At 47.8% G+C, this 14980-nt stretch overlaps 1 long non-coding RNA gene across 1 annotated transcript in view; it reads left to right on the top strand.

The window, feature by feature from the left end:
* LOC112442266 (uncharacterized) overlaps positions 1-14980 on the top strand; it is a 241951-nt gene that overhangs the window by 79247 nt on the left and 147724 nt on the right. Inside the window, exon 2 of the long non-coding RNA XR_003030303.2 lies at positions 4017-4065. This is a non-coding gene — a long non-coding RNA (uncharacterized lncRNA). The remainder of the gene's footprint in view (positions 1-4016; positions 4066-14980) is intronic.

The following is a 14980-nucleotide window of genomic DNA, read 5'->3' as shown; positions in this document are numbered from 1 at the left end:
GCAGACCCCACAACTGCTCACAGCAGCCCTGAGATGTGGGGACAAGAAGTGCCAGGATCAGTGGGGCTGTCTCTGGGTAAGGGTTCCACACAGAGCATCCACTTTCTTCTGTCCACCCCCAACCCAGAGTTTGGCCCACAGGGGTCCTTTGCAAAAACAGCTGCAACAGTGAAGCCCCGTCTTTCCAGCGGGAGTGGCGGCTCCCCATTGCTTTATGTCATAGCAGTGCTATTTCCTTTTATTATAAATAGGAATTTCACTCAAAGGGGTGCAGCCTAATACCCCTGGCCGCTTTGTACTTTAATCAGAGCTTTCCTGCCGAAAAATGTTTATCTTCCAGCAAAGAGGTGCTAATTTTATCTTGCAAGACTGGGTATCTGCTTACGTCCCTTCTACCTTCGAGAAAGATAACCCCAAACGCATTATGTCATCTAAATACAGCATCCTTGGAGATCAAAGGGTAATGTACACATCTGCCAAGGTTGATGGAGCGGCCATTGGCGGGCCCTTCCGCCCGGCTGCGTGTGCTCCATTGATAGACGCACTTTGCCATTTCTATGAAAGAAACTCCCAGGCGCTCTGTTTGTGCCAGTTGATTTCGGCGATATTGGGACGTTTTGAAATGAGACTCCAAAATAGATATGCCCTTCTCACCCCTCTATGTAAGCCCGCGCCACAGGAAATGGCACAAGTTCAAATTTTTGTGATGGAAGCAACTCAGGACCAGATAAGACATATGTCCCTGAGAGGGACATTTTCGTGTTTAAAATAGAGTCAGAATGATCCATAGCCCAGATCCACCTGAGTGTGTTTGCCTTTCGACTCCAGTCCTCCTCCTGATCTCAGTTCAATGTTTTTCATTTTCTTGGATCCCAGTGCATTATAAAAGAATACATCCCAGCACACACACACACTTGAAATAAAAGCTCATAAGACGAGATGTAATCTTACGCTATGCACTGCACTGACATGTCTTGTCCATTCCCATCTATCTCTCATCCTTTGCTTCTCAAAGTGTGGTCCCTGGACCAGCAGCATGAGCATCATCTGGGTTAGAAATTCAGAATCAAGGGCCCTGCCCCCAGCTGCACAGTGACCATGTTTGAGAAGCTCTGGTCTAGCCTATTCATTTTTTTGAAGCTTTAAATTTTTTAATAACTTCGTTGCAGCTCGCTAAAAGGACTCTCCACTCACCCGCACTTCCTGATCTGGGATTTGACAAACCTGCTTCGGGGCTCTGGAGCCAGGGTACGGAGGGCTTCAGGCAGCTCTATTGTGAGGAGAAATCAATACGTCCTACACCTCTGCCCTGGCGGTCGCTTTCTGCAGACGCCCTCCCAGCCTCCAGATTAGAGGGGATGATCTCAAAGCCTATGCCCCCCTTCCATACCCCCGTTGCTGCCTCCTCCTCGGCCTTCTCCTGGGAGACCCTACCACCCTCGCACACCCCCAGAGGTCCCCAGTATGCTCAGAAAGACGAAGATTTCCCACTCAATGTGTTTCAGAGGCTTTGTCACCACTTGGAGTTTAAGCCCCTGTGTTCTGTGGAGTTTGCAAAGAATTCTAAAGCTTAGGGGGAGCTGCATAGAGAGTGGCCTACCACAGGCAAGGAGCCTGGCCACTTGGGCCACTTACTATGACCTCGTCTCCCTGGATCCCTCATCGTTAAGGGTCCTCTCAGAGCCCTCAGACCCAGGAGGGCCTCTGGGGCAGGACAGCTGGTGGGTGACGCGGGATGAAGGAGGACGAGAGGGAAGGAAGCATCAGATGTCATGGGGAAAGGCTGACTCCCGCCTCCTAGATTTAGAGTTGAGAATAAAACCAAAAGTCCTGGAAGCTCCTCAGACACCCTCACAGGGAAGGGCGATTGTCTTCCTCAGCTCAGGGTGGCTTGCTATTGTTGTTCAGTTGCTCAGTCGTGTCTGACTCTGCAACCCCATGGACTGCAGCAAGCCAGGCTTCCCTGTCCATCACCAACTCCCCGAGCTTGCTCAAACTCATGTCCACTGAGTCAGTGATGCCATCCAACCGACTCATCCTCTACCATCCCCTTTTCCTTCTGCCTTCAGTCTTTCCCAGCATCAGGGTCTTTCCAATGAGTCGGCTCTTTGCATCAGGTGGCCAAAGGACTGGAAGGATTAACAGGGTAGAATGACAGTATAAAGGCGTACAGCATCGGGATGTACAGAGCACCTTGAGCTGGCCAGGCTGGGGCAGCAGGGCAGCTGGCTTCTCCTACAGAGTGGATCCATCCCCATGCTGTAAACATGCACCGCCTCACACAATTTTATCCTTTTTAAAAAAAAATTTTCAGGGCCTCACTCAGTGGTCCAGTGGTTAAGACTTTGCCTTCCATTGCAAGGAGTGCGGGCTCAGTCCCTGGTCAGGGTGCTCAGATCCCACATGCCTAATGGCCAAAACCCAAAATACAAAACAGGGGCAATATTGTAAGAAGTGCAATAAAGACTTTTAAAATGGTCCATGTCAAAAATATATATATATATTTAAAAAACACCTTTTTTTAAATAAAATAAAATTTCGGAAATAACCTCCATCCTGGAAAATAGACAAAAGCCCAAAGAAACAACAAAACTCACCTGTATTTTCCTTATACTGAGAAAACTTTGCTGGATATCCTAAAGACCTTCCAGCATCCTTGCCATCGAGAATCCTATGGACAGAGAAGCCTGGAGGGCTACAGTCCTTGGGGTCACACAGAGTCGGACACGACTAAGAGACTAACACTTTCACTTTTTTTCACACAGACATAAATCTGTGTACACAGAGGAGCTGCTGCCTTGCATGGTTTATAAACATAGATGGTGTAATACCAAACACATTCAGGAACCCCCCCTTTTCTCCCAACAATATCTTAGAAGTGCTTTTGTTTTTCAGATTTTTGCCCATACTGCACAGCAGCATGTGGGGTCTTAATTCCCTGACCAGGGGTTTAACCAGTGCCCACTGCATTGGAAGGCAGAGTCTTAAACACTGGATTGCCAAGGAAGTCCAAAATCTGTTTTTTTTTTAATTGCAGTATAGCTGATTTACAATATTATATTAATATCAGGTGTGCAGCAGAGCGATTCGATATTTTTTACAGATCATACTCCATTAACAGTTATTACAGGACAATGGCTGTAAGTCCCCACACTGCACAGTCTGTCTTGGCTGTTCACCTCGTTTATACGCAGTAGTTCGTGCCTCTTCATCCCCTACCCCTGGTTTTCCCCTCCCTGCTTGCCTCTTCCCAGAGGTAACCATTGGTTTGTTCTCTGCATCAGTGAGTCTGGTTCCCTTCTGCACATACATTCACTTGTACTGTTTTTTAGGTTCCACATAGAGGTCTTTCCATGTCCTCTGTGTTTTGGCCTCGTTGTTAAGCCAGTGCTCAGTCTTTCGTACAGTTTTCAAACGCCACAGTTTGCTTTGCCATGTTCATATCCATCGTCATTTCAGTTACTTTCCATGTCTTCTTATAACAAACATGTTTGCCTGAACATCCCCAGACCTACCCCTCTGTTCTTACGTGGGTATGTCTTCACCAAAACTGGGTTCTAAGAAGTGCAGTGTCTAGGTTGTCAGACGTGTGGGTTTGCAGTTTGAGTAGATCCTATCAATCACTTCTGTAAAAAACAACGGTCTGTGGACCCATGGTGGCTAAGCTTACTCCCCATCCTCTTCCCACTGCTGGCCATGGCCAGTCTCTGCATTATGACTAACATGTGAAGTAATAGCAATATCCTGTTATTTTAATTTGTTTTTTATTTAGAAAAAAACTTATTTATGTGACCACGCTGGGTCTTAGTCACAGCATGTGGAATCTTCTGGTCATGGCATGTGGGATCTACTTCCCTGACCAGGGATGGAACCCAGGCCTCTACACTGGGAGCTCGGAGTCTTAGACGCTGGCCCACCAGAGAGATTGCTGTATCCTGTTAATTTAACTGGTGTGTTTCTGCTCCGCGGTGTGTTTGGACATCTTTTCACACCTGGCATTTGTGCTTTTCTTTCAGGGGCTGCCTCCCCTTGTCCTTTGAACAGTTCTGCTTGGACGTCCTGTAGGTGAGTGTTTATCTTCTTTTAACCTGATCTCTAAAAGTGCATTAAATATTTTGGATGTTGTTCTGTGCTTTATATTTTGCAAGTATTTTTTCCCAGTTGGTCGCTTGGATTTTCAGTTTGTTTATGGTGTTGATTGTTACGCAGATTTTTGACTTGGTTTGCTTTTGCATTTATACTTTTAAGAAAACGTTCTCTATCTTCGAAGTCTTCTACATTTATTCCTAATAGTTTTATGGTGTAAGTTTTTTGTTTTTTTTTTTGCTTTTGCACTTTTGCCAATTGTTCTGATGCCGTTTATTGAGTGGTTGGTCCTTTTCAAGATGTACTGAAATATCTTTGTTGTCATCATGTGAGAAATGCCCATACATATGTATGGGCTGCTAAACACCCTGTTCTGTGGGTTGGTCTGTTTATTATTTTTTTTTTCAATATGCTTTCATGGCAATAATTGCTAGACTTCACTATGGTCAAAAAATATGTTTTGTATCATTTCAACCTTTTTAACTTTACTGAGACTTGCTTTATGATCCAGAAGAGTGGAAGGGCAGATTTTTCTGTAAAGGGGGGGATTGCAAACAATTTAGGGTTTGCAAGGCAGGTAATGTCTCTGTTGTGTATTCTTTGTGGTTTTGTTTAGTTTTATTTGGGACAGCCCTTTAAAAGTATAAAAACCATGCTTAGGTCATGGACTATGCAAACACAAGCCATGAGCCACAGTGGCCCAGCAGGTGGTCGGCCAGCCTTGGTTGGCTCTCTGTGTGCTCAGGAGAAGCGGTGGGCTCTGCTGTCGTTGGGCAGCACATTCTGTCAATGTCCCTCAGGTCGAGCTGGTTTATAGAGTGCAAGTCTTCTATACCTGTCATGATCGTTGTGTTTGCTTGTTTTTTTGATCATTGAGAGAATCTCCACTGTATTTGTGGATTGGACTCTCTCTCCCGTTTGGTTTTTGTCTCCTGCATTTTGAAGGTTAAGCACTTACTTCATCACTTGGCCTCATGAAGAATGGTTACATCGAACTGGTTTGTTGAATTAGTAACTAAAATATAATCGATGTCTTTGCTGCTGGCAGTTTTACCAATAACTCTCTCAGATTCTAAGCTGTGAAACACCAGTCTTCAGTTTGCAATTCTTCCAGAATCCAATGGTGAGGACATTCTGATGGGTCCTCAGTTTTCTCATGTGTAAAATGTAAATAATAAGGCTCCTTGGTTGGTTGGGAAGATTAATTGGGATGATCCATGTGGAGGCTAGTAAAAGTAGGTGCTTGGTGCATTTTAGCTATTAGGATTAGAGGATTACTATTAGCATTCTTTCCTAAGTACTAGAGGCAAACACAAGAAAGCTTTTGCTTGGCATGTGGCTGTGGTTGACCAGGAAAGATGGGGAGAAAGTTGGGAGCAGTCACTGACCAGACTTCAACCACATGGCATGGATTGTATTCTGACTCCCAAGTTTGCAAATGGTATCCCTCCCATTCTCTCTGACAACCACAAAAGATAAAGCCCACTCACCCAACATCCACTTCTATAGTCTCCAAAATGTTAAATCCTAGACTTTGTCATGAATGCAAATAATTATGAGAACCACAGTGAAAACAGTGTTGTGGGGAGAGGTGCATGGATGGTAGAGTCAACAGACTTGAGCACAAATCCTGACTTCAGTGCTTACTGGGTGTATCAGTTAGCTTTTGACATGAGAGTGCTGCATAACAAACCACCACAGAACCTCAGCATCATGAGAATGCTAAGTATGTATTGCTTGTACATCTGGAATGAGCTGGGGTTCAGCTGGGCAGCTCTGCTGATCTTGGCTGGATTCACTCGTGTTCTGGGATTGGCAGTGGGGCTGATCTATGCTGACTGTTCCTGGGACAAAGAGGGCACCCACTCGGCTGTACTTGTTTCTCATCTCCAGCAGGCCAGCTCGGGCATGTCCTTGTGGCCATGGCAACATCGCCAGAGAGCACGTCCCAGTGTGGGGCCACTTGTTAAACCCCCTTCCCTCATGGTGACCAACACAAGTCATGCGGCTGGGGCCAAAGTCCAGGGGTGGAGCCTGTTGCCCTGCCCATGGAGTCAGAGTTCTCCCCAGTTACAAGGCAAATGCAAAAATGTAGGCAGGGGTGAAGAACTGCCACTGGCCATCTGCCACCCCAGGTGTGTGATATCTCAGGCCCAGTTTGTTCATCTGTGACTGGGGGACCGTTCTCTATCTCACCTATCTGGTGAGAGGTTTAGATTAAAGAGAGTGTCAAGGGCAGATGGTATAGGACCTGATGCAAAAGAGATGTCCGACTGGGGGCAGCCCTTCCTTTATTAATGATAATGATTGATGGATAATGATGATTGTGGATTCACATTCCACAGCTGAGGACCTAGCTTTCCCTAGTCTTCCTTCCTAAAAAGAACAGATCAGTCTCTGTGTTCTGTATTTCCTGCAGTGTGAAGCTTCGCCTTTTGTTTTTAATAGTACTTTTTAAAGAGCAAATGTTTTTAGGTTTGAATTTTATCCATTTCTTTGGTTAGTGCATCTTCTATCATGTCTAAGAAAACCTTACTTCATGAAGATATATTTCTTATACTTTTTTTAAAAAAGTTTTATAGTTTTAGCTCTTGTGTTTAGATCTTTGGTAGATTTAAAATTAATTTTTGTATATGGTGTGAGGTAGGGGTTGGAGTTCATTTTTTCCCCACATGACTATCTGGTTGCTCTGTGCATTCCTTATTGGCTAAGTGTTGAATTCTATCAAATACTTCTTCCATACCACATCACACATTGAAATACTAACAAGCATGAATTGCAGAAATAGATTGATAATAACCACCAGGACTATGAACGGGAATGGAAAGAGGACTCATTCCTTTGGGTTGGTTTACTACCTCCATAGCTAGAGGCATGTGACAGACAGCCACATGCAAATCTTCCTCTCCTCCCAGATAATCACCTTTCCAGCCTCTTACTGCCAGCAGTGAGCACATGACCCAGTTTGGGCCAATGGCCCATGAGAGAAAGTATGCTGTGAGACTCCTGGAAAAGAGGTTTTCTCCCCAGTGAAAGGAGAGAGGTCACTTGTCCATCTCCCAGACCTTGGAGGAAGTCCTATGAGGACATGATGTTTAAGGCAACCCCTGCCGCCTTGTAACAATGCTGGGAAGGCCACGAGAACTTCAGAGATGCTAAGCATTACTGGGAAACTCATTCCATCACAGGGCACTGAACCCAGACTTCCTATTTGGGGAGATAATTTACTTCTTTATGATGTGTGCCACATTAGTTGATATTTTATTTTGTATAAACCATATAGGCTCCTCCCCCAACCCCCAATCCCAGTCCAGTCTAGAATGAATATTTTCTAGCAAGTCCACTAGGTATTTTCATCATCCAATTCTCTCCAAACATGGAAATGGAGGAGATGCTGATTCCATAAGGTGTAGAGTCCTGGGATGGGACCTATGGGCACAGAGGAGACAGCGCTAGGCCTGCAAGTTCCAAGGCTGGGTTCTCACACTGCTGGCCTCCCCAGCACCTCTGGGCTTCCTTCATTCTCTCCTGTCCCAACCACCTTCTCTTGAAAGAGCCTTCCTTCCACCTGAAATACTCCCCTTGACATCTGCCCTTCCCCTTGTCTGGCAGGCCCTCCTCATCCTTCAGGCTTCAGTTTAATGATTACTTTCTCAGGGGGTCCCTCCCAGGCCCTCCCAGACTCTCTCTTAGCACTCTGAATGTTCACTTGTGGCAGTGATCCCAATTGAAATCAAGTGTGTGATTTGCTGTAATCTGTCTCTTCCACCTGACTGTAAACTCCCTGAGGATGGGGGTCAGAGCTGCCATTGGGGCCCCATACTCAGCACCTACCTAGTACAGTGCCTGCCATCTTAGAAGCGTTCAGCACACATCTCTGATGGATTGATGGGGGGTGAATGGATGGGTGTATGGAAGGACTGATGGGTGGATGGATTTGTGAATGGATGATGGATGGATGGATTGTTGGTTAGATGAACTGAATGGCACTCCCACAACTTACAAGATCGAAAGCAAGTTACTTCCCCTTTCTTGGCTGTAGTTTTCTCATCTGTCATATAATGACCCTGGACTAGATGGAATCTAAGACTCTCTCCACTGCCAGTTCTTCATCAAATTGAATCCAGATGCTCGGATGTGGCTTTCCTTTCAGAATTGGCCCTCCCCCCATCTATCCATTTACTTTACCACTGCTGGTGACCCTGAAGTTGTCCCAGAAGCTCATTCCGTGTAAGCATCCCACTGAGGACAGCTGGAGCTGGTGACCTTAACCACCCCAAGATGCTGGTGTCGTGGTTTCCAGGCTTGGGAAGGCTTCAGTGTCTGGTGGTTTCTCCCAGATGCCAGCTCCCAGTTCCCTTGTCTAGTGATGGGTAGGCAGACATTTTGGTGGGCTGGCAGCAGCTGGTGGAGATGTGCCTTCATTTCAGCCCATCTGTTCAGCGTCACATGCATGGAGAGTAAGAAGAGTCCTCTTTTCAGATTAAAGATCGGAACCAGCGCAGTGTCCTGCAGTGCCCATTCTGGGCTTTTACATCTGTGTAGTGGGTGCAGCAGGGGCTCCAGCCTGGGCACGTGGAAAGTTATCCTAGAAACCCATAGCATCCACACTGGTGTCTTAAATCTCTTTATCACAATACCCACTGGAATCAAGGCGACGACCCATCACTTGTACTTTTCTTTCCACCTACCTCCCCTGCTCTGGCAGGAATCATGGTCAGAGGGGACCATTTATTGAGCCCCGCAGTGCCAGGAGCAGTGCTGGGGCCATTTCCTGCTTTCTCTCAAATCCTCACAATAGTTCTCACTGTGCATTCTCACCCTCATTGGGTAGATGGGGTAACTGAGGATCAGAGGTGCCCCTAGATCTTCCCAGGGCCACACAGCTTTACATGGTGGGTCTGAGATTCGAACCCAGCTCCAGACCTCTGAGGCTGTGTGTGTGTGCTCTGTCCAAGGGGCACCCATGGCGGCCCCACCCATAGGGGATCAGAAGGTGGAATCAGAGCCAACACCCCGGCTGCCTCCCCTCGCCTGTGCTGATGCCCTGCAGTGATGCGGGTGAGGCAGAGACAAGCCATGAGACCGGCAGTGGGGATCCCTCTGGGCTTGTGGCTGCTCCACTGACCCACCACCTGTAGCCAGTTCTGTGGGATGGTCACACATCTCTTTGAAATGAAGATGATGACGTGTTGTTGGTGAGTTTTTTTTAATATATTCATGTATTTATTTGGCTGTGTTGGGTCTTAGTTGCATAGCACGGGATCTTTCCTTGCAGTGCATCATGACCTTTCTAGCTGTGGCACACAGGCTTTGTTACCCTGTGGCGTGAAACATCCTAGTTCCCCAGCCAGGGCTCGAACCCACGTCCCCTGCATCACAAGGCAGATTCTTAACCACTGGGCCATTAGGGGAGTCCCCGTGTTTTTAAGAAGTGAAAGGAGGGTATTTAGAAGGACGGGATTCAGGGGTGGGGAATGTGTAAATAGAATGCTTAGAGCTGCTGCAATACCTTGGGCTGGAGACAGTCTCCAAGATGCTACCTTGGAGCATTGATGGAGCTCAGCTACCTGCTACCTCCATCCCTCTTGACCTGTGAGAAGAGTCACCTCCCATTACCTTCTATTAGTCTTGAGTGAGTTACTTGCAGCTGACAGCATTCCAAACTAGTACACATTCTAAACCACAAACCACCTTTCAGACGCCCAATGCCTTCGAAGACTGTCCAGGGGAAGATCCAATTCCTTATCCCCCATTACACAAACGTCTGAACTCTTCCCCCCACCCCTCCCAACCATCTCAGGCAAGCCTCCTGGTGCACTCTGCCTCTCCATGACAAAGCCCCACAGCAAATTCCATCTCATCCATCGTCAAGGGCTCCTTAGCCACTGTCTGTTCTCTAGCCACATTCCAAATTACAAACAACAGAAAAAAAAATCATAGAGAGAGCTGGCCTCCCCACATCTCCAACTCCACAAACACAATCAGATGATGGGAGGCAAAAATCAAACAGCCTGGCGTTCCATCTGCATCGCGAATCTGCAGTCCAGATTCTCCCGGGTAGCAGCGCATGCCTCCCGCCACCACATCATTACCCAACCCTGCCATTAGGGATGGCAAACCCGTACTTACAATCAAAATGAACGTAATATGGAACCAGGAGGCAGCTCAGTTCCAGGAACAGCGGCGGAGCCCGCCCGTCCCCTGCCGGCCCCTCCAGCTCCTGCCATCGGCAGCCCCGGTTCTGCGCTCAGCAGACATTCACCCTGACGTCAGGACCTACACTGCCATCCCTTCCATGTCCGCCTCCTGCCTCCTGTCCCAGAGAAGCCATCTCTTCCGCCATGCATTTTCCTCCTCTCTCACTCTGATCTCTGCCTTTCTGATCAGACACTCTCTAACTTCAGTGAGACCGCAGCAGTGCAGAGTCAAGATCCCTGGGGCCGAAGCTTTTATAGTTTACAGCAGCAGTACCCACTGTTGGGCCTGGTGCAGGGGAAGAGGGCAGCGTCCTCTATTTGGCTTGGCGGGGTGTGAATCGAGCCGCCAGCCTGGAGCACAAGGCGGCCGTGTGTAGCCAGCCCTTCCTGACGTGCGTGTCCATTGGCCCAGCGAGTACACCTCCAGTGATGTCCTTTAAGGAAAAATCAGAGCTTACGCACAACTGTGTGTGCACGGACCCCAAAATAAAGCATTATTCTTATAGCAAAGCACCAGATATTCAATAACATGGAACTCTTAAATCATTAAATGATAAAGATAAGAAAGGGAGGCTAATACGACCGACATCATCTAAGCTCCCACGGATGAACAACGCAGCACACCTCTCACAAGAATGCCCGGGTAACGAGCTCTCCTTTGCTGCTCACTACGTGCAGGGTGCCATTGTAAGTACCTTGGAAGTTCCCTAGTGGTCCAGGGGTTGAGAATCTGCCTGCTGACCCAGTGGACACAGATTTGATCCCTGATCTGAGAAGATCCCTCAGGAGCAACCAAGCCCATACACAGCAACTACTGAACCTGAGCTATACAACTGCTGAAGCCCTCGCACCTAGAGCCTGTTCTCTGCAACAAGAGAAGCCACTGCAATGGGAAGTCTGTGCACCACAGTGAAGAGTAATTATTAATTAACTGATTTAAAAAATAAGTACCTCAGTATCCAAGTAACACATTCTAAGTGCATGCATTCATTCCCTCAGTTATCACAGCAGCCATGTGGGGTTGGAGGACAAGCGGGAATAAGCAAGCAGACCAACACGATGGGCCTTGCACAGCATGATAAAGCCCTCCTCTCCACAGGAGGCCCAAGGAAGGGGGGAAGCGGGAAGCTGTGCATGGATGTGTGTGTGCGAGCAGGTGGAGGCGTAGATACAGGCACGGGTCTGGAGTGCATGTGGGCGTGAAGTCTGCCGGGCCCCTGCCTTCCAGGAGGGCGTATTGTACCTTGGGATCCCATCCCTCCCACCCACCCACCTCCTTACCCTGGCCATGGCCGACTGCATCAGGGCTTAGCACAGTCCATAGGAAAAGCAATTCACAAGCTGGCCAGCAGTCTGTAACCTCAAAAATGTTCAAAAAGCTCATTTGATTCTTTCAAAATCCAGGGAATTTGAACTTAAAAACATGGAAGGAGTTTTCTGGCAATGGTGGAGCTGGAACAGAGAGGGACGATGGGGAAGGTGCTAAGGAGGCCACCGTGTCACTGTCCAGGGGCCAGGCATATACCTTCACAGATGCTGGGAGGCAGGCTGGCAGGGTGGAAAGAACAAAGGCCGTGGGGCTGTGCAGAATGAAACCTCAGAGATGCAAAAGAAAGTGGAGGAGAGAGACAGAAATACAGAGAGAAGAAACTAACTCCACTGAGACCTCCCCGGTTCAGGCATTCTGGATCTGAGCCCATTAAATCCTAACAATGGCTCTCTAAACAAACAAAACAAAAATGGCAAGTACCTTTCAGTGTCTATTTTATTAATTGCCCCATTATTTTGTGAACCACAGAAGCCCGTTGCAAAACAATTTGTAAGATGCCATCCATTATACAATGCACCCTGATTTCAGAGACGCTAAAAAGTGGGGCAATGAGCATCTTAGAATAGACAGATTTTGAAGTGGGCGACTACTCTCCCCTTACTCTCTCTATGGCAGACATTACTAATCCATCATGGCATTGTTTCCCGCCAGTTCTATATGTGGTCTCCACCAGTCATGCCAGGAGCCACCACTTGGTCTAAGTAGCAAGTTGAAACAAGGCCAATTTGTTCACCCTGGTCAGGGCCTAGGTTTCTTGAGTGAGATAACGAGGGAACAATTCCCACAGTGTGGTGGGAAACCCTGGGACAAAGCACTACTTCCTGTCCTAGAAAAACAAGACGATGATTTAGACAGGCCACCTAGAAAATCATTTCTCAACTATGCCCATTTAAAATCGCCCTCCACTTAATCTGTCTCTTCCCTTCCCAGGGAGATCTTTCCAACGAGCTCTCATGGGTGACCATCCAACATCTTGGGTTTGTTTCTCAAATAGCACACAGAACTCAGATAATTTTAGCAAGAGCTCATGCTCTCCTAGCTGTTAGCAGTGGAGAATTAAGAATGCACACACACACACACACAGACACTCAGCCATCCGTCAGGCGGCGTCAGTCTTCTCTGAGGTTTTCCATTACAGTTCATTTCATCTTCTGCTGGCAAACAGATACTGGCAGTAGCCTCCGGGCTCAGAAAAGCTTCTGGAAGAAAGACTTAAAAGACAGGGTGCTCGCTGAACGTGGTCTCCCCTTCATGTCCCTGCCCCAAACGTCCATGTGGGGCAGGTGGTGGTCCACGGCACCACCATCGCGGCAGGTCCACGTGATGGTGCTGGTGGTGGGTGAAAGAGGCACATCACTTCTGGAGTTAGGCATGGGAGAACTGGCCCATGACCTTCCTAAGGACAGGACCAGCCACAGACTCCTTGTGAGTGAGAAATAAGTCTTGGTTGAGCAAAGCCAGCGAGATCTGGGGTTACTTGTTACACAGCACATCTGGCCTATCTTGATGAATACACAAGAGGAGATTCCTTTCTCTTGCTGAGACTTTTAGTAATGTGGGGAAATAGCAGCTTGGCTTTCCTCCTGGAAAATGGCCTGGCCTCTAATTGCATGGAGCATCTTCTAGGAGGGAACACTCAAGTGTGAAGGCAGAAACTTCCAATATCTGAAGACCCAGACTCAGAAGTATATAGTGGCACTGGCACCACACTGTGTGGGTCAAAAGAAATCATGAAACCCCTATTTCCTTGCAGGACACCAGGCATTTTTTTAATGTTTAGTTTTATCTATTTACTTATTCTTGGCTGCACTGTTGCTATGCACGGGCTTTCTCTCATTGCAGCAAGCAGGGGCCACTCTCTAATTTCATTGCATGAGCTCCTGAGCGCAGGCTCAGTAGTTGTGACACACAGGATTAGTTGGATCTCGGCATGTGGGATCTCCCAGACCAGGGATGGAACCCATGTCCCCTGCATTGGCAGGTGGATTCCTAACCACTGGGCCACCAGGGAAGCGCCACTCAAGCGTTTTTGACACTGGGAGTCTGCATGTGGGCTTCACTCCCTTTGTGCTGCTGCTCTGCTTCTGTCACACAGCTCCCCCCTGGCGTCACCTGGACTGGTCCCTTCCCACTGTGAGAAGGGACGCGATTGTCCTGAGCCCCTCTGTGTTTTGCCTTCAGTCTGGCTCTTACCACCACTACTGACAAGTCTCCTAAAACTGGTCATTATGTAGACTTTGTACCCTGATAGGCCACTTTGGCTACATGTTTCACATGCTCCTTTCTCTTCCTTTTCTTTTATTCTCGGAAAAAAAAAAAAAAGGAGAGCGCTTGACCCTGAAAATGCAAGACGCTTCACCAGTACCGACAGTTTGTCCCCATCAACCAGTTAGCACTGGGACGGCATTCCCGAGGGAATGCGAAATGGAGTGTGTGGAGTGCTTAAACTAAACCGTGAGCCTGGGAGCCAGCCCCCCGGGGCGTCTTCTCAGCTCCGTGCATCTGTGTGGTCCTTGAGAGGGGGCACTCTTTGCACCCGGCCCCCGCCTCTATTTCCCAGCGGAAGTATAAATATCAATGTCCTCTCCTGCTTGAGGCTCTTCTCTCCCTGAAACTCAAATGTTGAACTAAAAATATGTGTTCAAATGTGAAGATGAAACCACAGAAAGTCATATCGCATAGGATAACGGATCCTCTCTTCCTCTGTGTGCATGGTGTAGCGTCCCAGGAATCTACACTGATAGCTGGACACCCAAGGTTCTAATCCAGCCTGGAGATGAGCTAGCTAGCACCAGGCTCTGCACAAGTAGTGTCATCACACATGCATACACACACACGCTCTCACCCCCGGGCCCCAAAGAAGAATGCTGGCCCAGATGAGTGGCCCCCAGCCCTGGTGGCACAGTAAAGTCATTGGGGGAGTTTTTTTTTAATGTTGATGCCCACACCTCACCACGGACCCATTACATCCACATTTCTGGATGTAGAGCCTGGGCCCTGGAATTTAAAAAATTCCTTAAGTGATTCCTAGTGTGCAGCCAGGATTAGGAAGCTCTGAATTGTGTTCATGGCTTCAAAACTATTTTTAATCAGAGACTTATTTTCCTTAAACAAAACTTATGCCAGAGGCCCTGTGTGAGGAGCAGGCACACATGGGGCTGTTCAGTTGGAGCAGGAAAGAGGCCCCGAAGTTTTGCCCACTGGCCTCTCCTCCCCTCATCTTCTCTCCCTGAAATCAGCCCCTGGGACCCCCAGGACCTTCAGAAGACCTTCCGGGCTGTGCAGCCCAAGAGGGTTGATAAACACAGTTTAAAAACTGCTGGAGAGTACACAACCTCCAAGACTGTTTAAAGAACTGAAGTTC

Source organism: Bos taurus, chromosome 18 (genome assembly GCF_002263795.3).
Source record: "Bos taurus isolate L1 Dominette 01449 registration number 42190680 breed Hereford chromosome 18, ARS-UCD2.0, whole genome shotgun sequence".
Lineage (NCBI taxonomy): Eukaryota > Metazoa > Chordata > Mammalia > Artiodactyla > Bovidae > Bos > Bos taurus.
Note: the sequence above shows the minus strand (reverse complement) of the source record. Positions and strands in the feature narration are given on the sequence as shown.